A 26339-nucleotide genomic window follows, 5' to 3' on the forward strand; every position below is an offset into this window, starting at 1 on the left:
ATTGCCAGAGACGTGAGGTTGTCCTCTGGCGATGGCCACTGCAGCTTTCCCACCCTCATCATCTAAAGCACAGATCAGCAACCGGTGGCATTCCATCTACTGTGAAACTACAGCCCCAAGCATGTACCTCCCACAGAAGTGAAAGGAGGATTCTGGAGTTGTAGTTTCAGAACAGCTGGAGGTTCCAGGTCCCTCAGACATGGCTTGATGGAGAGGACCGTGGCCCAGGCAGCAGGCCTTCCTCTGAGTGGAGGTCAGATGCAGTGGGTTTCACCGAGAAAGTGAGCCTTCAGACAATGGCCCTAAAGGGGTCCTCTCACTTCAGCAGATGGCCTCTATCACGTGGAAGCAGTTCACACCAGGCTCTTCCAATGCAGGTTCCTGACGCTAAGCTCTTTGCTCGGCCAGTGCTGTGGCAGGTGAAAAGGTCGTCCCCGCCGATACCCGGACACAAGGGGGTAATGGTCACTGCTTAGACCAGGGACATGGTGCCCATAGGAGGCGCTATTCCCGCGGCTCTCCCTGGTGAGAACCCTTCTTTACACCTTGAACCAGCAGGAAATGGAGGGAATTTTTCCCCGTCACCTCCCAGAATGCCCCTCCTGTGCCGGACGCTCTGGCCCCTGACTCGGCAGTATACAACATTTTGGGACGCCCCCTCCCACAAAATGCCGGGTCACAGGATTGTCCTGCTGAAATTGGTGTAGATAGTGGCTTTCTCCTCTGTGTCTTCTCCCCAGGGCCATCTGGAATATGGGGTTGTCCGCTTCTTACTATTGATGACCTTTCCTCGGGATAGGTTGTCAGTATCGGGGCAGCGGGGGTCCGGCTCCGAAGAGAAGCGGTGTAATTACAGCTCTGCAGCCCCATCCACCTCTATGGAAGGCTCTGCAGTATGTGATCGCCGCTGCGGGGTCCTCAGCGAGCAGGAAAACAATGAAGAGGCTTCCAACCAGCTGATGAGTGGGGTCTGAGGAGCAAAAAGCGGAGAAGGGTCCCGTAGCCGGCTCCCTGTCACCCAGCAGGGCTCGGACCGCACAGGGCCTCTTGTCCACTATTCAGGAGTAAGTTCCGTGGTCCGTACATTAAAGGGGTCATCCAACCTTACATCAGACAGAGTGGCCCACCGCTGGGTTCAGTCATGGCCGGCTTCTCATCTCACCACTGTGCTGCAGCTCTGGTCACCTGCTCCTCAAACCAGACAGACACAGGGGGCGCCATCTACTGACCCCTCCATGTAAGGCAGGCGCTGTCCGTGCAGTTACCTCCGCTCTGTTACTCTGATGCTCTCACTCTGCTGTATGTGACGCTACATTCCCCCAGCAGGTATTACCCTAACCCTACTGACCCCTCCATGTAAGGCAGAAACTGTCCGTGCAGTTACCTCCGCTCTGTTACTCTGATGCTCTCACTCTGCTGTATGTGACGCTACATTCCCCCAGCAGGTGGTCCTACCCTAACCCTACTGACCCCTCCATGTAAGGCAGACACTGTCCGTGCAGTTACCTCCGCTCTGTTACTCTGATGCTCTCACTCTGCTGTATGTGACGCTACATTCCCCCAGCAGGTATTACCCTAACCCTACTGACCCCTCCATGTAAGGCAGGCGCTGTCCGTGCAGTTACCTCCGCTCTGTTACTCTGATGCTCTCACTCTGCTGTATGTGACGCTGCATTCCTCCAGCAGGTGGTCCTACCCTAACCCTACTGACCCCTCCATGTAAGGCAGGCGCTGTCCGTGCAGTTACCTCCGCTCTGTTACTCTGATGCTCTCACTCTGCTGTATGTGACGCTACATTCCCCCAGCAGGTGATCTACCCAAACCCTACTGACCCCTCCATGTAAGGCAGACACTGTCCGTGCAGTTACCTCCGCTCTGTTACTCTGATGCTCTCACTCTGCTGTATGTGACGCTACATTCCTCCCAGCAGGTGGTCCTACCCTAACCCTACTGACCCCTCCATGTAAGGCAGGCACTGTAAGTGCAGTTACCTCCGCTCTGTTACTCTGATTGCTCTCACTATGATGTATGTGACGCTACATTCCCCCCAGCAGGTGGTCCTACCCTAACCCTACTGACCCCCTCCATGTAAGGCAGGCAGCTGTCCGTGCAGTTACCTCCGCTCTGTTACTCTGATGCTCTCACTCTGCTGTATGTGACGCTGCATTCCTCCAGCAGGTGTCCTACCCTAACCCTACTGACCCCCTCCATGTAAGGCAGGCACTGTCCGTGCAGTTACCTCCGCTCTGTTACTCTGATGCTCTCATCTTCTGTATGTGACGCTACATTCCTCCAGCAGGTGGTCCTACCCTAACCCTACTGACCCCTCCATGTAAGGCAGGCGCTGTCCGTGCAGTTACCTCCGCTCTGTTACTCTGATGCTCTCACTCTGCTGTATGTGACGCTACATTCCCCCAGCAGGTATTACCCTAACCCTACTGACCCCTCCATGTAAGGCAGACACTGTCCGTGCAGTTACCTCCGCTCTGTTACTCTGATGCTCTCACTCTGCTGTATGTGACGCTACATTCCCCCAGCAGGTATTACCCTAACCCTACTGACCCTCCATGTAAGGCAGAAACTGTCCGTGCAGTTACCTCCGCTCTGTTACTCTGATGCTCTCACTCTGCTGTATGTGACGCTACATTCCCCCAGCAGGTGGTCCTACCCTAACCCTACTGACCCCTCCAGTAAGGCAGAAACTGACCGTGCAGTTACCTCGCTCTGTTACTCTGATGCTCTCACTCTGCTGTATGTGACGCTACATTCCCCCAGCAGGTGGTCTACCCTAACCCATACTGACCCCTCCATGTAAGGCAGACACTGTCCGTGCAGTTACCTCCGCTCTGTTACTATGATGCTCTCACTCTGCTGTATGTGACGCTGCATTCCTCCAGCAGGTGGTCTACCCTAACCCTACTGACCCCTCCATGTAAGGCAGACACTGTCCGTGCAGTTACCTCCGCTCTGTTACTCTGATGCTCTGACTCTGCTGTATGTGACGCTAGCATTCCCCAGCAGGTGGTCCTACCCTAACCCTACTGACCCCTCCATGTAAGGCAGGCACTGTCCGTGCAGTTACCTCCGCTCTGTTACTCTGATGCTCTCACTCTGCTGTATGTGACGCTGCATTCCTCCAGCAGGTATACCCTAACCCTACTGACCCCTCATGTAAGGCAGGCACTGTCCGTGCAGTTACCTCCGCTCTGTTAACTCTGATGCTCTCACTCTGCTGTATGTGACGCTACATTCCCTCCAGCAGGTGGTCCTACCCTAACCCTACTGACCCCTCCATGTAAGGCAGACTGTCCGTGCAGTTACCTCCGCTCTGTTACTCTGATGCTCTCACTCTGCTGTATGTGACGCTACATTCCTCCAGCAGGTGGTCCTACCCTAACCCTACTGACCCCTCCATGTAAGGCAGGCGCTGTCCGTGCAGTTACCTCCGCTCTGTTACTCTGATGCTCTCACTCTGCTGTATGTGACGCTACATTCCCCCAGCAGGTGGTCCTACCCTAACCCTACTGACCCCCTCCATGTAAGGCAGGCACTGTCCGTGCAGTTACCTCGCTCTGTTACTCTGATGCTCTCACTCTGCTGTATGTGACGCTGCATTCCTCCAGCAGGTGGTCTACCCTAACCCTACTGACCCCTCCATGTAGGGCAGACACTGTCCGTGCAGTTACCTCCGCTCTGTTACTCTGATGCTCTCACTCTGCTGTATGTGACGCTGCATTCCTCCAGCAGGTGTCCTACCCTAACCCTACTGACCCCTCCATGTAAGGCAGACACTGTCCGTGCAGTTACCTCCGCTCTGTTACTCTGATGCTCTCACTCTGCTGTATGTGACGCTGCATTCCTCCAGCAGGTAGTCTACCCTAACCCTACTGACCCCTCCATGTAAGGCAGACACTGTCCGTGCAGTTACCTCCGCTCTGTTACTCTGATGCTCTCACTCTGCTGTATGTGACGCTGCATTCCTCCCAGCAGGTGGTCCTACCTAACCCTACTGACCCCTCCATGTAAGGCAGGCACTGTCCGTGCAGTTACCTCCGCTCTGTTTACTCTGATGCTCTCACTTGCTGTATGTGACGCTGACATTCCTCCAGCAGGTGGTCCTACCCTAACCCTACTGACCCCTCCATGTAGGCAGGCACTGTCCGTGCAGTTACCTCCGCTCTGTTACTCTGATGCTCTCACTCTGCTGTATGTGACGCTGCATTCCCCCAGCAGGTGGTCCTACCCTAACCCTACTGACCCCTCCATGTAAGGCAGGCGCTGTCCGTGCAGTTACCTCCGCTCTGTTACTCTGATGCTCTCACTCTGCTGTATGTGACGCTGCATTCCTCCAGCAGGTGGTCCTACCCTAACCCTACTGACCCCCTCCATGTAAGGCAGGCACTGTCCGTGCAGTTACCTCCGCTCTGTTACTCTGATGCTCTCACTCTGCTGTATGTGACGCTGCATTCCTCCAGCAGGTGGTCCTACCCTAACCCTACTGACCCCTCCATGTAGGGCAGGCGCTGTCCGTGCAGTTACCTCCGCTCTGTTACTCTGATGCTCTCACTCTGCTGTATGTGACGCTGCATTCCTCCAGCAGGTGGTCCTACCCTAACCCTACTGACCCCTCCATGTAAGGCAGACACTGTCCGTGCAGTTACCTCCGCTCTGTTACTCTGATGCTCTCACTCTGCTGTATGTGACGCTACATTCCTCCAGCAGGTGGTCCTACCCTAACCCTACTGACCCCTCCATGTAAGGCAGACACTGTCCGTGCAGTTACCTCCGCTCTGTTACTCTGATGCTCTCACTCTGCTGTATGTGACGCTGCATTCCCCCAGCAGGTGGTCCTACCCTAACCCTACTGACCCCTCCATGTAAGGCAGGCGCTGTCCGTGCAGTTACCTCCGCTCTGTTACTCTGATGCTCTCACTCTGCTGTATGTGACGCTACATTCCTCCAGCAGGTGGTCCTACCCTAACCCTACTGACCCCCCTCCATGTAAGGCAGGCACTGTCCGTGCAGTTACCTCCGCTCTGTTACTCTGATGCTCTCACTATACTGTATGTGACGCTACATTCCTCCAGCAGGTGGTCCTACCCTAACCCTACTGACCCTCCATGTAAGGCAGGCACTGTCCGTGCAGTTACCTCCGCTCTGTTACTCTGATGCTCTCACTCTGCTGTATGTGACGCTACATTCCTCCAGCAGGTGGTCCTACCCTAACCCTACTGACCCCTCCATGTAAGGCAGACACTGTCCGTGCAGTTACCTCCGCTCTGTTACTCTGATGCTCTCACTCTGCTGTATGTGACGCTGCATTCCTCCAGCAGGGGTCCTACCCTAACCCTACTGACCCCTCCATGTAAGGCAGGCACTGTCCGTGCAGTTACCTCCGCTCTGTTACTCTGATGCTCTCACTCTGCTGTATGTGACGCTACATTCCCCAGCAGGTGGTCCTACCCTAACCCTACTGACCCCCTCCATGTAAGGCAGACACTGTCCGTGCAGTTACCTCCGCTCTGTTACTCTGATGCTCTCACTCTGCTGTATGTGACGCTGCATTCCTCCAGCAGGTATTACCCTAACCCTACTGACCCCCTCCATGTAAGGCAGGCACTGTCCGTGCAGTTACCTCCGCTCTGTTACTCTGATGCTCTCACTATGCTGTATGTGACGCTACATTCCCCCAGCAGGTGGTCCTACCCTAACCCTACTGACCCCCTCCATGTAAGGCAGGCACTGTCCGTGCAGTTACCTCCGCTCTGTTACTCTGATGCTCTCACTCTGCTGTATGTGACGCTACATTCCTCCAGCAGGTGGTCCTACCCTAACCCTACTGACCCCCTCCATGTAAGGCAGGCACTGTCCGTGCAGTTACCTCCGCTCTGTTACTCTGATGCTCTCACTCTGCTGTATGTGACGCTACATTCCCACCAGCAGGTGGTCCTACCCTAACCCTACTGACCCCTCCATGTAAGGCAGACACTGTCCGTGCAGTTACCTCCGCTCTGTTACTCTGATGCTCTCACTCTTCTGTATGTGACGCTACATTCCTCCAGCAGGTGGTCCTACCCTAACCCTACTGACCCCCTCCATGTAAGGCAGACACTGTCCGTGCAGTTACCTCCGCTCTGTTACTCTGATGCTCTCACTCTGCTGTATGTGACGCTGCATTCCTCCAGCAGGTGTCTACCCTAACCCTACTGACCCCCCTCCATGTAAGGCAGGCGCTGTCCGTGCAGTTACCTCCGCTCTGTTACTCTGATGCTCTCACTCTGCTGTATGTGACGCTACATTCCTCCAGCAGGTGTTCCTACCCTAACCCTACTGACCCCTCCATGTAGGGCAGGCGCTGTCCGTGCAGTTACCTCCGCTCTGTTACTCTGATGCTCTGACTCTGCTGTATGTGACGCTGCATTCCTCCAGCAGGTGGTCCTACCCTAACCCTACTGACCCCTCCATGTAAGGCAGGCACTGTCCGTGCAGTTACCTCCGCTCTGTTACTCTGATGCTCTCACTCTGCTGTATGTGATGCTACATTCCCCCAGCAGGTGGTCCTACCCTAACCCTACTGACCCCTCCATGTAAGGCAGACACTGTCCGTGCAGTTACCTCCGCTCTGTTACTCTGATGCTCTCACTCTGCTGTATGTGACGCTGCATTCCTCCAGCAGGTATTACCCTAACCCTACTGACCCCTCCATGTAAGGCAGACACTGTCCGTGCAGTTACCTCCGCTCTGTTACTCTGATGCTCTCACTCTGCTGTATGTGACGCTACATTCCTCCAGCAGGTGGTCCTACCCTAACCCTACTGACCCCTCCATGTAAGGCAGACACTGTCCGTGCAGTTACCTCCGCTCTGTTACTCTGATGCTCTCACTCTGCTGTATGTGACGCTACATTCCTCCAGCAGGTGGTCCTACCCTAACCCTACTGACCCCTCCATGTAAGGCAGGCGCTGTCCGTGCAGTTACCTCCGCTCTGTTACTCTGATGCTCTCACTCTGCTGTATGTGACGCTGCATTCCTCCAGCAGGTGGTCCTACCCTAACCCTACTGACCCCTCCATGTAGGGCAGGCGCTGTCCGGGCAGTTACCTCCGCTCTGTTACTCTGATGCTCTCACTCTGCTGTATGTGACGCTGCATTCCTCCAGCAGGTGGTCCTACCCTAACCCTACTGACCCCCTCCATGTAGGGCAGGCACTGTCCGTGCAGTTACCTCCGCTCTGTTACTCTGTTACTCTGATGCTCTCACTCTGCTGTATGTGACGCTACATTCCTCCAGCAGGTGGTCCTACCCTAACCCTACTGACCCCCTCCATGTAGGGCAGGCGCTGTCCGTGCAGTTACCTCCGCTCTGTTACTCTGATGCTCTCACTCTGCTGTATGTGACGCTGCATTCCTCCAGCAGGTATTACCCTAACCCTACTGTCCCCTCCATGTAGGGCAGGCGCTGTCCGGGCAGTTACCTCCGCTCTGTTACTATGATGCTCTCACTCTGCTGTATGTGACGCTGCATTCCTCCAGCAGGTATTACCCTAACCCTACTGACCCCCTCCATGTAAGGCAGACACTGTCCGTGCAGTTACCTCCGCTCTGTTACTCTGATGCTCTCACTCTGCTGTATGTGACGCTACATTTCCCCAGCAGGTGGTCCTACCCTAACCCTACTGACCCCTCCATGTAAGGCAGACACTGTCCGTGCAGTTACCTCCGCTCTGTTACTCTGATGCTCTCACTATACTGTATGTGACGCTGCATTCCTCCAGCAGGTATTACCCTAACCCTACTGACCCCTCCATGTAAGGCAGACACTGTCCGTGCAGTTACCTCCGCTCTGTTACTCTGATGCTCTCACTCTGCTGTATGTGACGCTGCATTCCCCCAGCAGGTGGTCCTACCCTAACCCTACTGACCCCTCCATGTAAGGCAGACACTGTCCGTGCAGTTACCTCCGCTCTGTTACTCTGATGCTCTCACTCTGCTGTATGTGACGCTGCATTCCTCCAGCAGGTGGTCCTACCCTAACCCTACTGACCCCCTCCATGTAAGGCAGACACTGTCCGTGCAGTTACCTCCGCTCTGTTACTCTCATGCTCTCACTCTGCTGTATGTGACGCTACATTCCCCCAGCAGGTGGTCCTACCCTAACCCTACTGACCCCTCCATGTAAGGCAGGCACTGTCCGTGCAGTTACCTCCGCTCTGTTACTCTGATGCTCTCACTCTGCTGTATGTGACGCTGCATTCCTCCAGCAGGTGGTCCTACCCTAACCCTACTGACCCCCTCCATGTAAGGCAGGCACTGTCCGTGCAGTTACCTCCGCTCTGTTACTCTGATGCTCTCACTCTGCTGTATGTGACGCTGCATTCCTCCAGCAGGTATTACCCTAACCCTACTGACCCCTCCATGTAAGGCAGGCACTGTCCGTGCAGTTACCTCCGCTCTGTTACTCTGATGCTCTCACTCTGCTGTATGTGACGCTGCATTCCTCCAGCAGGTATTACCCTAACCCTACTGACCCCCTCCATGTAAGGCAGGCACTGTCCGTGCAGTTACCTCCGCTCTGTTACTCTGATGCTCTCACTATGCTGTATGTGACGCTACATTCCTCCAGCAGGTGGTCCTACCCTAACCCTACTGACCCCTCCATGTAAGGCAGGCACTGTCCGTGCAGTTACCTCCGCTCTGTTACTCTGATGCTCTCACTCTGCTGTATGTGACGCTACATTCCTCCAGCAGGTGGTCCTACCCTAACCCTACTGACCCCTCCATGTAAGGCAGGCACTGTCCGTGCAGTTACCTCCGCTCTGTTACTCTGATGCTCTCACTCTGCTGTATGTGACGCTACATTCCCCCAGCAGGTGGTCCTACCCTAACCCTACTGACCCCTCCATGTAAGGCAGACACTGTCCGTGCAGTTACCTCCGCTCTGTTACTCTGATGCTCTCACTCTGCTGTATGTGACTCTGCATTCCCCCAGCATGTATTACCCTAACCCTACTGACCCCCTCCATGTAAGGCAGGCACTGTCCGTGCAGTTACCTCCGCTCTGTTACTCTGATGCTCTCACTCTGCTGTATGTGACGCTACATTCCTCCAGCAGGTGGTCCTACCCTAACCCTACTGACCCCTCCATGTAGGGCAGGCGCTGTCCGTGCAGTTACCTCCGCTCTGTTACTCTGATGCTCTCACTCTGCTGTATGTGACGCTGCATTCCTCCAGCAGGTGGTCCTACCCTAACCCTACTGACCCCTCCATGTAAGGCAGGAGCTGTCCGTGCAGTTACCTCCGCTCTGTTACTCTGATGCTCTCACTCTGCTGTATGTGACGCTACATTCCTCCAGCAGGTGGTCCTACCCTAACCCTACTGACCCCTCCATGTAAGGCAGGCGCTGTCCGTGCAGTTACCTCCGCTCTGTTACTCTGATGCTCTCACTCTGCTGTATGTGACGCTGCATTCCTCCAGCAGGTGTCTACCCTAACCCTACTGACCCCTCCATGTAAGGCAGGCACTGTCCGTGCAGTTACCTCCGCTCTGTTACTCTGATGCTCTCACTCTGCTGTATGTGACGCTACATTCCTCCAGCAGGTGGTCCTACCCTAACCCTACTGACCCCCTCCATGTAAGGCAGACACTGTCCGTGCAGTTACCTCCGCTCTGTTACTCTGATGCTCTCACTCTGCTGTATGTGACGCTGCATTCCCCCAGCAGGTGGTCCTACCCTAACCCTACTGACCCCTCCATGTAAGGCAGACACTGTCCGTGCAGTTACCTCCGCCTCTGTTACTCTGATGCTCTCACTCTGCTGTATGTGACGCTACATTCCTCCAGCAGGTGGTCCTACCCTAACCCTACTGACCCCTCCATGTAAGGCAGACACTGTCCGTGCAGTTACCTCCGCTCTGTTACTCTGATGCTCTCACTCTGCTGTATGTGACGCTACATTCCTCCAGCAGGTGGTCCTACCCTAACCCTACTGACCCCTCCATGTAAGGCAGACACTGTCCGTGCAGTTACCTCCGCTCTGTTACTCTGATGCTCTCACTCTGCTGTATGTGACGCTGCATTCCTCCAGCAGGTGACCTACCCTAACCCTACTGACCCCTCCATGTAGGGCAGGCGCTGTCCGTGCAGTTACCTCCGCTCTGTTACTCTGATGCTCTCACTCTGCTGTATGTGACGCTACATTCCTCCAGCAGGTGGTCCTACCCTAACCCTACTGACCCCTCCATGTAAGGCAGACACTGTCCGTGCAGTTACCTCCGCTCTGTTACTCTGATGCTCTCACTCTGCTGTATGTGACGCTGCATTCCTCCAGCAGGTATCCTACCCTAACCCTACTGACCCCTCCATGTAAGGCAGGCACTGTCCGTGCAGTTACCTCCGCTCTGTTACTCTGATGCTCTCACTCTGCTGTATGTGACGCTACATTCCCCCAGCAGGTGATCTACCCTAACCCTACTGACCCCCTCCATGTAAGGCAGACACTGTCCGTGCAGTTACCTCCGCTCTGTTACTCTGATGCTCTCACTCTGCTGTATGTGACGCTGCATTCCTCCAGCAGGTGGTCCTACCCTAACCCTACTGACCCCTCCATGTAAGGCAGACACTGTCCGTGCAGTTACCTCCGCTCTGTTACTCTGATGCTCTCACTCTGCTGTATGTGACGCTACATTCCCCCAGCAGGTGGTCCTACCCTAACCCTACTGACCCCTCCATGTAAGGCAGACACTGTCCGTGCAGTTACCTCCGCTCTGTTACTCTGATGCTCTCACTCTGCTGTATGTGACGCTACATTCCCCCAGCAGGTGGTCCTTACCCTAACCCTACTGACCCCCTCCATGTAAGGCAGGCACTGTCCGTGCAGTTACCTCGCTCTGTTACTCTGATGCTCTCACTCTGCTGTATGTGACGCTGCATTCCTCCAGCAGGTGGTCCTACCCTAACCCTACTGACCCCCTCCATGTAAGGCAGACACTGTCCGTGCAGTTACCACCGCTCTGTTACTCTGATGCTCTCACTCTGCTGTATGTGACGCTGCATTCCTCCCAGCAGGTGGTCTACCCTATCCCTACTGACCCCCTCCATGTAAGGCAGACACTGTCCGTGCAGTTACCTCCGCTCTGTTACTCTGATGCTCTCACTCTGCTGTATGTGACGCTACATTCCCCAGCAGGTATTACCCTAACCCTACTGACCCCCTCCATGTAAGGCAGGCACTGTCCGTGCAGTTTACCTCCGCTCTGTTACTCTGATGCTCTCACTCTGCTGTATGTGACGCTGCATTCCTCCAGCAGGTGGTCCTACCCTAACCCTACTGACCCCCTCCATGTAGGGCAGGCACTGTCCGTGCAGTTACCTCCGCTCTGTTACTCTGATGCTCTCACTCTGCTGTATGTGACGCTGCATTCCTCCAGCAGGTGGTCCTACCCTAACCCTACTGACCCCCTCCATGTAAGGCAGGCACTGTCCGTGCAGTTACCTCCGCTCTGTTACTCTGATGCTCTCACTCTGCTGTATGTGACGCTGCATTCCTCCAGCAGGTGGTCCTACCCTAACCCTACTGACCCCTCCATGTAAGGCAGACACTGTCCGTGCAGTTACCTCCGCTCTGTTACTCTGATGCTCTCACTCTGCTGTATGTGACGCTGCATTCCTCCAGCAGGTGGTCCTACCCTAACCCTACTGACCCCTCCATGTAAGGCAGGCGCTGTCCGTGCAGTTACCTCCGCTCTGTTACTCTGATGCTCTCACTCTGCTGTATGTGACGCTGCATTCCTCCAGCAGGTGGTCTACCCTAACCCTACTGACCCCCTCCATGTAAGGCAGACACTGTCCGTGCAGTTACCTCCGCTCTGTTACTCTGATGCTCTCACTCTGCTGTATGTGACGCTACATTCCCCCAGCAGGTGGTCCTACCCTAACCCTACTGACCCCTCCATGTAAGGCAGACACTGTCCGTGCAGTTACCTCCGCTCTGTTACTCTGATGCTCTCACTCTGCTGTATGTGACGCTGCATTCCCCCAGCAGGTGGTCCTACCCTAACCCTACTGACCCCCTCCATGTAAGGCAGGACACTGTCCGTGCAGTTACCTCCGCTCTGTTACTCTGATGCTCTCACTCTGCTGTATGTGACGCTACATTCCTCCAGCAGGTGGTCCTACCCTAACCCTACTGACCCCCTCCATGTAAGGCAGACACTGTCCGTGCAGTTACCTCCGCTCTGTTACTCTGATGCTCTCACTCTGCTGTATGTGACGCTACATTCCTCCAGCAGGTGGTCCTACCCTAACCCTACTGACCCCTCCATGTAAGGCAGGCACTGTCCGTGCAGTTACCTCCGCTCTGTTACTCTGATGCTCTCACTCTTCTGTATGTGACGCTACATTCCTCCAGCAGGTGGTCCTACCCTAACCCTACTGACCCCCTCCATGTAAGGCAGGCACTGTCCGTGCAGTTACCTCCGCTCTGTTACTCTGATGCTCTCACTCTGCTGTATGTGACGCTGCATTCCTCCAGCAGGTGTCCTACCCTAACCCTACTGACCCCTCCATGTAAGGCAGGCGCTGTCCGTGCAGTTACCTCCGCTCTGTTACTCTGATGCTCTCACTCTGCTGTATGTGACGCTGCATTCCTCCAGCAGGTGTCTACCCTAACCCTACTGACCCCCTCCATGTAAGGCAGGCACTGTCCGTGCAGTTACCTCCGCTCTGTTACTCTGATGCTCTCACTCTGCTGTATGTGACGCTACATTCCTCCAGCAGGTGTCCTACCCTAACCCTACTGACCCCTCCATGTAAGGCAGACACTGTCCGTGCAGTTACCTCCGCTCTGTTACTCTGATGCTCTCACTCTGCTGTATGTGACGCTACATTCCTCCAGCAGGTGGTCCTTACCCTAACCCTACTGACCCCCTCCATGTAAGGCAGGCGCTGTCCGTGCAGTTACCTCCGCTCTGTTACTCTGATGCTCTCACTCTGCTGTATGTGACGCTACATTCCCCCAGCAGGTGGTCCTACCCTAACCCTACTGACCCCCTCCATGTAAGGCAGGCACTGTCCGTGCAGTTACCTCCGCTCTGTTACTCTGATGCTCTCACTCTGCTGTATGTGACGCTAGCATTCCTCCAGCAGGTGGTCTACCCTAACCTACTGACCCCCTCCATGTAAGGCAGACACTGTCCGTGCAGTTACCTCCGCTCTGTTACTCTGATGCTCTCACTCTGCTGTATGTGACTCTGCATTCCTCCAGCATGTATCTACCCTAACCCTACTGACCCCCTCCATGTAAGGCAGACACTGTCCGCTGCAGTTACCTCCGCTCTGTTACTCTGATGCTCTCACTCTGCTGTATGTGACGCTACATTCCTCCAGCAGGTGTCCTACCCTAACCCTACTGACCCCCTCCATGTAAGGCAGGCACTGTCCGTGCAGTTACCTCCGCTCTGTTACTCTGATGCTCTGACTCTGCTGTATGTGACGCTGCATTCCTCCAGCAGGTGGTCCTACCCTAACCCTACTGACCCCCTCCATGTAGGGCAGGCACTGTCCGTGCAGTTACCTCCGCTCTGTTACTCTGATGCTCTCACTCTGCTGTATGTGACGCTACATTCCTCCAGCAGGTGGTCCTACCCTAACCCTACTGACCCCTCCATGTAAGGCAGACACTGTCCGTGCAGTTACCTCCGCTCTGTTACTCTGATGCTCTCACTCTGCTGTATGTGACGCTGCATTCCTCCAGCAGGTGGTCCTACCCTAACCCTACTGACCCCTCCATGTAAGGCAGACACTGTCCGTGCAGTTACCTCCGCTCTGTTACTCTGATGCTCTCACTCTGCTGTATGTGACGCTACATTCCTCCAGCAGGTGGTCCTACCCTAACCCTACTGACCCCCTCCATGTAAGGCAGACACTGTCCGTGCAGTTACCTCCGCTCTGTTACTCTGATGCTCTCACTCTGCTGTATGTGACGCTACATTCCCCCAGCAGGTGGTCCTACCCTAACCCTACTGACCCCTCCATGTAAGGCAGGACACTGTCCGTGCAGTTACCTCCGCTCTGTTACTCTGATGCTCTCACTCTGCTGTATGTGACGCTGCATTCCTCCAGCAGGTGGTCCTACCCTAACCCTACTGACCCCCTCCATGTAAGGCAGGCACTGTCCGTGCAGTTACCTCCGCTCTGTTACTCTGATGCTCTCACTCTGCTGTATGTGACGCTGCATTCCTCCAGCAGGTGGTCCTACCCTAACCCTACTGACCCCCTCCATGTAAGGCAGGCACTGTCCGTGCAGTTACCTCCGCTCTGTTACTCTGATGCTCTCACTCTGCTGTATGTGACGCTACATTCCTCCAGCAGGTGGTCCTACCCTAACCCTACTGACCCCCTCCATGTAAGGCAGGCGCTGTCCGTGCAGTTACCTCCGCTCTGTTACTCTGATGCTCTCACTCTGCTGTATGTGACGCTGCATTCCTCCAGCAGGTGGTCCTACCCTAACCCTACTGACCCCTCCATGTAAGGCAGGCACTGTCCGTGCAGTTACCTCCGCTCTGTTACTCTGATGCTCTCACTCTGCTGTATGTGACGCTGCATTCCTCCAGCAGGTGGTCCTACCCTAACCCTACTGACCCCTCCATGTAAGGCAGGCGCTGTCCGTGCAGTTACCTCCGCTCTGTTACTCTGATGCTCTCACTCTGCTGTATGTGACGCTACATTCCTCCAGCAGGTGGTCCTACCCTAACCCTACTGACCCCTCCATGTAAGGCAGGACACTGTCCGTGCAGTTACCTCCGCTCTGTTACTCTGATGCTCTCACTCTGCTGTATGTGACGCTACATTCCTCCAGCAGGTGGTCTACCCTAACCCTACTGACCCCTCCATGTAAGGCAGGCACTGTCCGTGCAGTTACCTCCGCTCTGTTACTCTGATGCTCTCACTCTGCTGTATGTGACGCTACATTCCCCCAGCAGGTGGTCCTACCCTAACCCTACTGACCCCCTCCATGTAAGGCAGACACTGTCCGTGCAGTTACCTCCGCTCTGTTACTCTGATGCTCTCACTCTGCTGTATGTGACGCTGCATTCCTCCAGCAGGTGGTCCTACCCTAACCCTACTGACCCCCTCCATGTAAGGCAGGCACTGTCCGTGCAGTTACCTCCGCTCTGTTACTCTGATGCTCTCACTATGCTGTATGTGACGCTACATTCCTCCAGCAGGTGGTCCTACCCTAACCCTACTGACCCCCTCCATGTAAGGCAGGCACTGTCCGTGCAGTTACCTCCGCTCTGTTACTCTGATGCTCTGACTCTGCTGTATGTGACGCTGCATTCCCCCAGCAGGTGGTCCTACCCTAACCCTACTGACCCCCTCCATGTAGGGCAGGCACTGTCCGTGCAGTTACCTCCGCTCTGTTACTCTGATGCTCTCACTCTGCTGTATGTGACGCTACATTCCTCCAGCAGGTGGTCCTACCCTAACCCTACTGACCCCTCCATGTAAGGCAGACACTGTCCGTGCAGTTACCTCCGCTCTGTTACTCTGATGCTCTCACTCTGCTGTATGTGACGCTACATTCCTCCAGCAGGTGGTCCTACCCTAACCCTACTGACCCCTCCATGTAAGGCAGACACTGTCCGTGCAGTTACCTCCGCTCTGTTACTCTGATGCTCTCACTCTGCTGTATGTGACGCTACATTCCTCCAGCAGGTGGTCCTACCCTAACCCTACTGACCCCTCCATGTAAGGCAGACACTGTCCGTGCAGTTACCTCCGCTCTGTTACTCTGATGCTCTCACTCTGCTGTATGTGACGCTACATTCCCCAGCAGGTGGTCCTACCCTAACCCTACTGACCCCTCCATGTAAGGCAGCACTGTCCGTGCAGTTACCTCCGCTCTGTTACTCTGATGCTCTCACTCTGCTGTATGTGACGCTGCATTCCTCCAGCAGGTGTCCTACCCTAACCCTACTGACCCCTCCATGTAAGGCAGACACTGTCCGTGCAGTTACCTCCGCTCTGTTACTCTGATGCTCTCACTCTGCTGTATGTGACGCTACATTCCTCCAGCAGGTGGTCCTACCCTAACCCTACTGACCCCTCCATGTAAGGCAGGCACTGTCCGTGCAGTTACCTCCGCTCTGTTACTCTGATGCTCTGACTCTGCTGTATGTGACGCTGCATTCCCCCAGCAGGTGGTCCTACCCTAACCCTACTGACCCCTCCATGTAAGGCAGACACTGTCCGTGCAGTTACCTCCGCTCTGTTACTCTGATGCTCTCACTCTGCTGTATGTGACGCTACATTCCTCCAGCAGGTGGTCCTACCCTAACCCTACTGACCCCCTCCATGTAAGGCAGGCACTGTCCGTGCAGTTACCTCCGCTCTGTTACTCTGATGCTCTCACTCTGCTGTATGTGACGCTGCATTCCTCCAGCAGGTATTACCCTAACCCTACTGACCCCTCCATGTAAGGCAGGCACTGTCCGTGCAGTTACCTCCGCTCTGTTACTCTGATGCTCTCACTCTGCTGTATGTGACGCTACATTCCTCCAGCAGGTGGTCCTACCCTAACCCTACTGACCCCCTCCATGTAAGGCAGACACTGTCCGTGCAGTTACCTCCGCTCTGTTACTCTGATGCTCTCACTCTGCTGTATGTGACGCTGCATTCCCCCAGCAGGTGGTCCTACCCTAACCCTACTGACCCCCTCCATGTAAGGCAGACACTGTCCGTGCAGTTACCTCCGCTCTGTTACTCTGATGCTCTCACTCTGCTGTATGTGACGCTACATTCCCCCAGCAGGTGGTCCTACCCTAACCCTACTGACCCCTCCATGTAAGGCAGGACACTGTCCGTGCAGTTACCTCCGCTCTGTTACTCTGATGCTCTCACTCTGCTGTATGTGACGCTACATTCCTCCAGCAGGTGGTCCTACCCTAACCCTACTGACCCCCTCCATGTAAGGCAGGCGCTGTCCGTGCAGTTACCTCCGCTCTGTTACTCTGATGCTCTCACTCTGCTGTATGTGACGCTACATTCCTCCAGCAGGTGGTCCTACCCTAACCCTACTGACCCCCTCCATGTAAGGCAGGCACTGTCCGTGCAGTTACCTCCGCTCTGTTACTCTGATGCTCTCACTCTGCTGTATGTGACGCTACATTCCTCCAGCAGGGTCCTACCCTAACCCTACTGACCCCTCCATGTAAGGCAGGCACTGTCCGTGCAGTTACCTCCGCTCTGTTACTCTGATGCTCTCACTCTGCTGTATGTGACGCTACATTCCCCCAGCAGGTGGTCCTACCCTAACCCTACTGACCCCTCCATGTAAGGCAGGCACTGTCCGTGCAGTTACCTCCGCTCTGTTACTCTGATGCTCTCACTCTGCTGTATGTGACGCTACATTCCTCCAGCAGGTGGTCCTACCCTAACCCTACTGACCCCCTCCATGTAAGGCAGGCACTGTCCGTGCAGTTACCTCCGCTCTGTTACTCTGATGCTCTCACTCTGCTGTATGTGACGCTGCATTCCTCCAGCAGGTGGTCCTACCCTAACCCTACTGACCCCTCCATGTAAGGCAGACACTGTCCGTGCAGTTACCTCCGCTCTGTTACTCTGATGCTCTCACTCTGCTGTATGTGACGCTACATTCCTCCAGCAGGTGGTCCTACCCTAACCCTACTGACCCCTCCATGTAAGGCAGGCACTGTCCGTGCAGTTACCTCCGCTCTGTTACTCTGATGCTCTCACTCTGCTGTATGTGACGCTACATTCCCCAGCAGGTGGTCCTACCCTAACCCTACTGACCCCTCCATGTAAGGCAGGCACTGTCCGTGCAGTTACCTCCGCTCTGTTACTCTGATGCTCTCACTCTGCTGTATGTGACGCTACATTCCTCCAGCAGGTGGTCCTACCCTAACCCTACTGACCCCCTCCATGTAAGGCAGGCACTGTCCGTGCAGTTACCTCCGCTCTGTTACTCTGATGCTCTCACTCTGCTGTATGTGACGCTACATTCCCCCAGCAGGTGGTCCTACCCTAACCCTACTGACCCCTCCATGTAAGGCAGGACACTGTCCGTGCAGTTACCTCCGCTCTGTTACTCTGATGCTCTCACTCTGCTGTATGTGACGCTGCATTCCTCCAGCAGGTGGTCCTACCCTAACCCTACTGACCCCTCCATGTAAGGCAGATGCTGTCCGTGCAGTTACCTCCGCTCTGTTACTCTGATGCTCTCACTCTGCTGTATGTGACGCTGCATTCCTCCAGCAGGTGGTCCTACCCTAACCCTACTGACCCCCTCCATGTAAGGCAGGCACTGTCCGTGCAGTTACCTCCGCTCTGTTACTCTGATGCTCTCACTCTGCTGTATGTGACGCTGCATTCCTCCAGCAGGTGGTCCTACCCTAACCCTACTGACCCCCTCCATGTAAGGCAGGCACTGTCCGTGCAGTTACCTCCGCTCTGTTACTCTGATGCTCTCACTCTGCTGTATGTGACGCTGCATTCCCTCCAGCAGGTATCTACCCTAACCCTACTGACCCCCTCCATGTAAGGCAGGCACTGTCCGTGCAGTTACCTCCGCTCTGTTACTCTGATGCTCTCACTCTGCTGTATGTGACGCTGCATTCCTCCAGCAGGTATTACCCTAACCCTACTGACCCCCTCCATGTAAGGCAGACAACTGTCCGTTGCAGTTACCTCCGCTCTGTTACTCTGATGCTCTCACTCTGCTGTATGTGACGCTACATTCCCCAGCAGGTGGTCCTACCCTAACCCTACTGACCACCTCCATGTAAGGCAGGCACTGTCCGTGCAGTTACCTCCGCTCTGTTACTCTGATGCTCTCACTCTGCTGTATGTGACGCTGCATTCCTCCAGCAGGTGTCCTACCCTAACCCTACTGACCCCTCCATGTAAGGCAGACACTGTCCGTGCAGTTACCTCCGCTCTGTTACTCTGATGCTCTCACTCTGCTGTATGTGACGCTGCATTCCTCCAGCAGGTGGTCCTACCCTAACCCTACTGACCCCCTCCATGTAAGGCAGACACTGTCCGTGCAGTTACCTCCGCTCTGTTACTCTGATGCTCTCACTCTGCTGTATGTGACGCTGCATTCCCCCAGCAGGTGGTCCTACCCTAACCCTACTGCCCCCTCCATGTAAGGCAGACACTGTCCGTGCAGTTACCTCCGCTCTGTTACTCTGATGCTCTCACTCTTCTGTATGTGACGCTACATTCCTCCAGCAGGTGTCTACCCTAACCCTACTGACCCCTCCATGTAAGGCAGGCACTGTCCGTGCAGTTACCTCCGCTCTGTTACTCTGATGCTCTCACTCTGCTGTATGTGACGCTACATTCCTCCAGCAGGTGGTCCTACCCTAACCCTACTGACCCCTCCATGTAAGGCAGACACTGTCCGTGCAGTTACCTCCGCTCTGTTACTCTGATGCTCTCACTCTGCTGTATGTGACGCTACATTCCTCCAGCAGGTGGTCCTACCCTAACCCTACTGACCCCCTCCATGTAAGGCAGGCGCTGTCCGTGCAGTTACCTCCGCTCTGTTACTCTGATGCTCTCACTCTGCTGTATGTGACGCTACATTCCTCCAGCAGGTGGTCCTACCCTAACCCTACTGACCCCCTCCATGTAAGGCAGACACTGTCCGTGCAGTTACCTCCGCTCTGTTACTCTGATGCTCTCACTCTGCTGTATGTGACGCTACATTCCTCCAGCAGGTGGTCCTACCCTAACCCTACTGACCCCTCCATGTAAGGCAGACACTGTCCGTGCAGTTACCTCCGCTCTGTTACTCTGATGCTCTCACTCTGCTGTATGTGACGCTGCATTCCTCCAGCAGGTGTCCTACCCTAACCCTACTGACCCCCTCCATGTAAGGCAGGACACTGTCCGTGCAGTTACCTCCGCTCTGTACTCTGATGCTCTCACTCTGCTGTATGTGACGCTACATTCCTCCAGCAGGTGGTCCTACCCTAACCCTACTGACCCCTCCATGTAGGCAGACACTGGTCCGTGCAGTTACCTCCGCCTCTGTACTCTGATGCTCTCACTCTGCTGTATGTGACGCTGCATTCCTCCAGAAGGTATCTTACCCTAACCCTACTGACCCCTCCATGTAAGGCAGGCACTGTCCGTGCAGTACCTCCGCTCTGTTACTCTGATGCTCTCACTCTGCTGTATGTGACGCTACATTCCTCCAGCAGGAGTTCCTACCCTAACCCTACTGACCCCTCCATGTAGGCAGACACTGTCCGTGCAGTTACCTCCGCTCTGTTACTCTGATGCTCTGACTCTGCTGTATGTGACGCTGCATTCCTCCAGCAGGTGGTCCTACCCTAACCCTACTGACCCCTCCATGTAAGGCAGACACTGTCCGTGCAGTTACCTCCGCTCTGTTAACTCTGATGCTCTCCCTCTGCTGTATGTGACGCTACATTCCCCAGCAGGTGGTCCTACCCTAACCCTACTGACCCCCTCCATGTAAGGCAGGCACTGTCCGTGCAGTTACCTCCGCTCTGTTACTCTGATGCTCTCACTCTGCTGTATGTGACGCTACATTCCCCAGCAGGTGGTCCTACCCTAACCCTACTGACCCCCTCCATGTAAGGCAGGCACTGTCCGTGCAGTTACCTCCGCTCTGTTACTCTGATGCTCTCACTCTGCTGTATGTGACGCTACATTCCCTCCAGCAGGTGGTCCTACCCTAACCCTACTGACCCCCTCCATGTAAGGCAGACACTGTCCGTGCAGTTACCTCCGCTCTGTTACTCTGATGCTCTCACTCTGCTGTATGTGACGCTGCATTCCTCCAGCAGGTATCTACCCTAACCCTACTGACCCCTCCATGTAAGGCAGGCGCTGTCCGTGCAGTTACCTCCGCTCTGTTACTCTGATGCTCTCACTCTGCTGTATGTGACGCTGCATTCCTCCAGCAGGTGGTCCTACCCTAACCCTACTGACCCCCTCCATGTAAGGCAGGCGCTGTCCGTGCAGTTACCTCCGCTCTGTTACTCTGATGCTCTCACTCTGCTGTATGTGACGCTACATTCCTCCAGCAGGTGGTCCTACCCTAACCCTACTGACCCCTCCATGTAAGGCAGGCAGCTGTCCGTGCAGTTACCTCCGCTCTGTTACTCTGATGCTCTCACTCTGCTGTATGTGACGCTACATTCCCCCAGCAGGTGGTCCTACCCTAACCCTACTGACCCCTCCATGTAAGGCAGGCACTGTCCGTGCAGTTACCTCCGCTCTGTTACTCTGATGCTCTCACTCTGCTGTATGTGACGCTGCATTCCTCCAGCAGGTGTCCTACCCTAACCCTACTGACCCCCTCCATGTAAGGCAGACACTGTCCGTGCAGTTAACTCCGCTCTGTTACTCTGATGCTCTCACTCTGCTGTATGTGACGCTACATTCCTCCAGCAGGTGGTCCTACCCTAACCCTATTGACCCCTCCATGTAAGGCAGACACTGTCCGTGCAGTTACCTCCGCTCTGTTACTCTGATGCTCTCACTCTGCTGTATGTGAAGCTGCATTCCTCCAGCAGGTGGTCCTACCCTAACCCCTACTGACCCCTCCATGTAAGGCAGGCACTGTCCGTGGCAGTTACCCTCCGCTCTGTTACTCTGATGCTCTGACTCTGCTGTATGTGACGCTTGCATTCCACCAGCAGGTGGTCCTACCCTAACCTACTGACCCCCTCCATGTAGGCAGGCACTGTCCGTGCAGTTACCTCCGCTCTGTTACTCTGATGCTCTGACTCTGCTGTATGTGACGCTACATTCCTCCAGCAGGTAGGTCTACCCTAACCCTACTGACCCCTCCATGTAAGGAAGTCACTGTCCGTGCAGTTACCTCCGCTCTGTTACTCTGATGCTCTCACTCTGCTGTATGTGACGCTTCATTCCCCCAGCAGGTGGTCCTACCCTAACCCTACTGACCCCTCCATGTAAGGCAGGACACTGTCCGTGCAGTTACCTCCCGCTCTGTTACTCTGATGCTCTCACTCTGCTGTATGTGACGCTGCATTCCTCCAGCAGGGTCCTACCCTAACCCTACTGACCCCTCCATGTAAGGCAGGCACTGTCCGTGCAGTTACCTCCGCTCTGTTACTCTGATGCTCTCACTCTGCTGTATGTGACGCTACATTCCTCCAGCAGGTGGTCCTACCCTAACCCTACTGACCCCCTCCATGTAAGGCAGACACTGTCCGTGCAGTTACCTCCGCTCTGTTACTCTGATGCTCTCACTCTGCTGTATGTGACGCTACATTCCTCCAGCAGGTGGTCTACCCTAACCCTACTGACCCCTCCATGTAAGGCAGGCCACTGTCCGTGCAGTTACCTCCGCTCTGTTACTCTGATGCTCTCACTCTGCTGTATGTGACGCTGCATTCCTCCAGCAGGTGGTCCTACCCTAACCCTACTGACCCCTCCATGTAAGGCAGACACTGTCCGTGCAGTTACCTCCGCTCTGTTACTCTGATGCTCTCACTCTGCTGTATGTGACGCTGCATTCCTCCAGCAGGTGGTCCTACCATAACCCTACTGACCCCCTCCATGTAAGGCAGACACTGTCCGTGCAGTTACCTCCGCTCTGTTACTCTGATGCTCTCACTCTGCTGTATGTGACGCTACATTCCTCCAGCAGGTAGGTCTACCCTAACCCTACTGACCCCTCCATGTAAGGCAGACGCTGTCCGTGCAGTTACCTCCGCTCTGTTACTCTGATGCTCTCACTCTGCTGTATGTGACGCTGCATTCCCCAGCAGGTGGTCCTACCCTAACCCTACTGACCCCCTCCATGTAAGGCAGGCACTGTCCCGTGCAGTTACCTCCGCTCTGTTACTCTGATGCTCTCACTCTGCTGTATGTGACGCTGCATTCCACCAGCAGGTGGTCTACCCTAACCCCTACTGACCCCTCCATGTAAGGCAGACACTGTTCCGTGCAGTTACCTCCGCTCTGTTACTCTGATGCTCTCACTATGCTGTATGTGACGCTACATTCCCCCAGCAGGTGGTCCTACCCTAACCCTACTGACCCCCTCCATGTAAGGCAGACACTGTCCGTGCAGTTACCTCCGCTCTGTTACTCTGATGCTCTCACTCTGCTGTATGTGACGCTACATTCCTCCAGCAGGTGGTCCTACCCTAACCCTACTGACCCCTCCATGTAAGGCAGACACTGTCCGTGCAGTTACCTCCGCTCTGTTACTCTGATGCTCTCACTATGCTGTATGTGACGCTACATTCCTCCAGCAGGTGGTCCTACCCTAACCCTACTGACCCCCTCCATGTAAGGCAGGCACTGTCCGTGCAGTTACCTCCGCTCTGTTACTCTGATGCTCTCACTCTGCTGTATGTGACGCTACATTCCTCCAGCAGGTGGTCCTACCCTAACCCTACTGACCCCCTCCATGTAAGGCAGGACACTGTCCGTGCAGTTACCTCCGCTCTGTTACTCTGATGCTCTCACTCTGCTGTATGTGACGCTGCATTCCTCCCAGCAGGTGGTCCTACCCTAACCCTACTGACCCCTCCATGTAAGGCAGACACTGTCCGTGCAGTTACCTCCGCTCTGTTACTCTGATGCTCTCACTCTGCTGTATGTGACGCTACATTCCTCCAGCAGGTATTACCCTAACCCTACTGACCCCTCCATGTAAGGCAGACACTGTCCGTGCAGTTACCTCCGCTCTGTTACTCTGATGCTCTCACTCTGCTGTATGTGAGCTACATTCCTCCAGCAGGTGGTCCTACCCTAACCCTACTGACCCCCTCCATGTAAGGCAGGCACTGTCCGTGCAGTTACCTCCGCTCTGTTACTCTGATGCTCTCACTCTGCTGTATGTGACGCTACATTCCCCCAGCAGGTGGTCCTACCCTAACCCTACTGACCCCCTCCATGTAAGGCAGGCGCTGTCCGTGCAGTTACCTCCGCTCTGTTACTCTGATGCTCTCACTCTGCTGTATGTGACGCTGCATTCCTCCAGCAGGTGGTCCTACCCTAACCCTACTGACCCCTCCATGTAAGGCAGGCACTGTCCGTGCAGTTACCTCCGCTCTGTTACTCTGATGCTCTCACTCTGCTGTATGTGACGCTGCATTCCTCCAGCAGGTGTCCTACCCTAACCCTACTGACCCCCTCCATGTAAGGCAGACACTGTCCGTGCAGTTACCTCCGCTCTGTTACTCTGATGCTCTCACTCTGCTGTATGTGACGCTGCATTCCTCCAGCAGGTGTCCTACCCTAACCCTACTGACCCCTCCATGTAAGGCAGGCACTGTCCGTGCAGTTACCTCCGCTCTGTACTCTGATGCTCTCACTCTGCTGTATGTGACGCTGCATTCCTCCAGCAGGTGGTTCTACCCTAACCCTACTGACCCCCTCCATGTAAGGCAGGCGCTGTCCGTGCAGTTACCTCCGCTCTGTTACTCTGATGCTCTCACTCTGCTGTATGTGACGCTACATTCCTCCAGCAGTCGTCTACCCTAACCCTACTGACCCCTCCATGTAAGGCAGACACTGTCCGTGCAGTTACCTCCGCTCTGTTACTCTGATGCTCTCACTCTGCTGTATGTGACGCTGCATTCCCCCAGCAGGTGGTCCTACCCTAACCCTACTGACCCCCTCCATGTAAGGCAGGCACTGTCCGTGCAGTTACCTCCGCTCTGTTACTCTGATGCTCTCACTCTGCTGTATGTGACGCTACATTCCTCCAGCAGGTGGTCCTACCCTAACCCTACTGACCCCCTCCATGTAAGGCAGGCGCTGTCCGTGCAGTTACCTCCGCTCTGTTACTCTGATGCTCTCACTCTGCTGTATGTGACGCTGCATTCCTCCAGCAGGTGGTCCTACCCTAACCCTACTGACCCCTCCATGTAAGGCAGACACTGTCCGTGCAGTTACCTCCGCTCTGTTACTCTGATGCTCTCACTCTGCTGTATGTGACGCTACATTCCTCCAGCAGGTGGTCCTACCCTAACCCTACTGACCCCCTCCATGTAAGGCAGGCACTGTCCGTGCAGTTACCTCCGCTCTGTTACTCTGATGCTCTCACTCTGCTGTATGTGACGCTACATTCCTCCAGCAGGTGGTCCTACCCTAACCCTACTGACCCCCTCCATGTAAGGCAGACACTGTCCGTGCAGTTACCTCCGCTCTGTTACTCTGATGCTCTCACTCTGCTGTATGTGACGCTGCATTCCTCCAGCAGGTGTCCTACCCTAACCCTACTGACCCCTCCATGTAAGGCAGGCGCTGTCGTGCAGTTACCTCCGCTCTGTTACTCTGATGCTCTCACTCTGCTGTATGTGACGCTACATTCCTCCAGCAGGTGGTCCTACCCCTAACCCTACTGACCCCCTCCATGTAAGGCAGACACTGTCCGTGCAGTTACCTCCGCTCTGTTACTCTGATGCTCTCACTCTGCTGTATGTGACGCTACATTCCCCAGCAGGTGGTCCTACCCTAACCCTACTGACCCCTCCATGTAAGGCAGGCACTGTCCGTGCAGTTACCTCCGCTCTGTTACTCTGATGCTCTCACTCTGCTGTATGTGACGCTACATTCCCCAGCAGGTGGTCCTACCCTAACCCTACTGACCCCTCCATGTAAGGCAGGCACTGTCCGTGCAGTTACCTCCGCTCTGTTACTCTGATGCTCTCACTCTGCTGTATGTGACGCTACATTCCTCCAGCAGGTGTCTACCCTAACCCTACTGACCCCTCCATGTAAGGCAGACACTGTCCGTGCAGTTACCTCCGCTCTGTTACTCTGATGCTCTCACTCTGCTGTATGTGACGCTGCATTCCTCCAGCAGGTGGTCCTACCCTAACCCTACTGACCCCTCCATGTAAGGCAGCACTGTCCGTGCAGTTACCTCCGCTCTGTTACTCTGATGCTCTCACTCTGCTGTATGTGACGCTACATTCCACCAGCAGGTGGTCCTACCCTAACCCTACTGACCCCCTCCATGTAAGGCAGGCCACTGTCCGTGCAGTTACCTCCGCTCTGTACTCTGATGCTCTCACTCTGCTGTATGTGACGCTACATTCCTCCAGCAGGTGGTCTACCCTAACCCTACTGACCCCCTCCATGTAAGGCAGGCACTGTCCGTGCAGTTACCTCCGCTCTGTTACTCTGATGCTCTCACTCTGCTGTATGTGACGCTGCATTCTCCAGCAGGTGGTCCTACCCTAACCCTACTGACCCCCTCCATGTAAGGCAGGCGCTGTCCGTGCAGTTACCTCCGCTCTGTTACTCTGATGCTCTCACTCTGCTGTATGTGACGCTACATTCCCCCAGCAGGTG

At 55.1% G+C, this 26339-nt stretch overlaps 1 protein-coding gene across 1 annotated transcript in view; it reads left to right on the forward strand.

Moving 5' to 3' along the window:
- The window catches only part of LOC121008516 (TBC1 domain family member 10B-like), a 959042-nt gene that overhangs the window by 907709 nt on the left and 24994 nt on the right, over window positions 1–26339 (forward strand). The gene's annotated exons all lie outside the window — the stretch shown is intronic.

The sequence above is a fragment of the Bufo bufo genome, chromosome 7, assembly GCF_905171765.1.
Source record: "Bufo bufo chromosome 7, aBufBuf1.1, whole genome shotgun sequence".
Classification (NCBI taxonomy): Eukaryota; Metazoa; Chordata; class Amphibia; order Anura; family Bufonidae; genus Bufo; species Bufo bufo.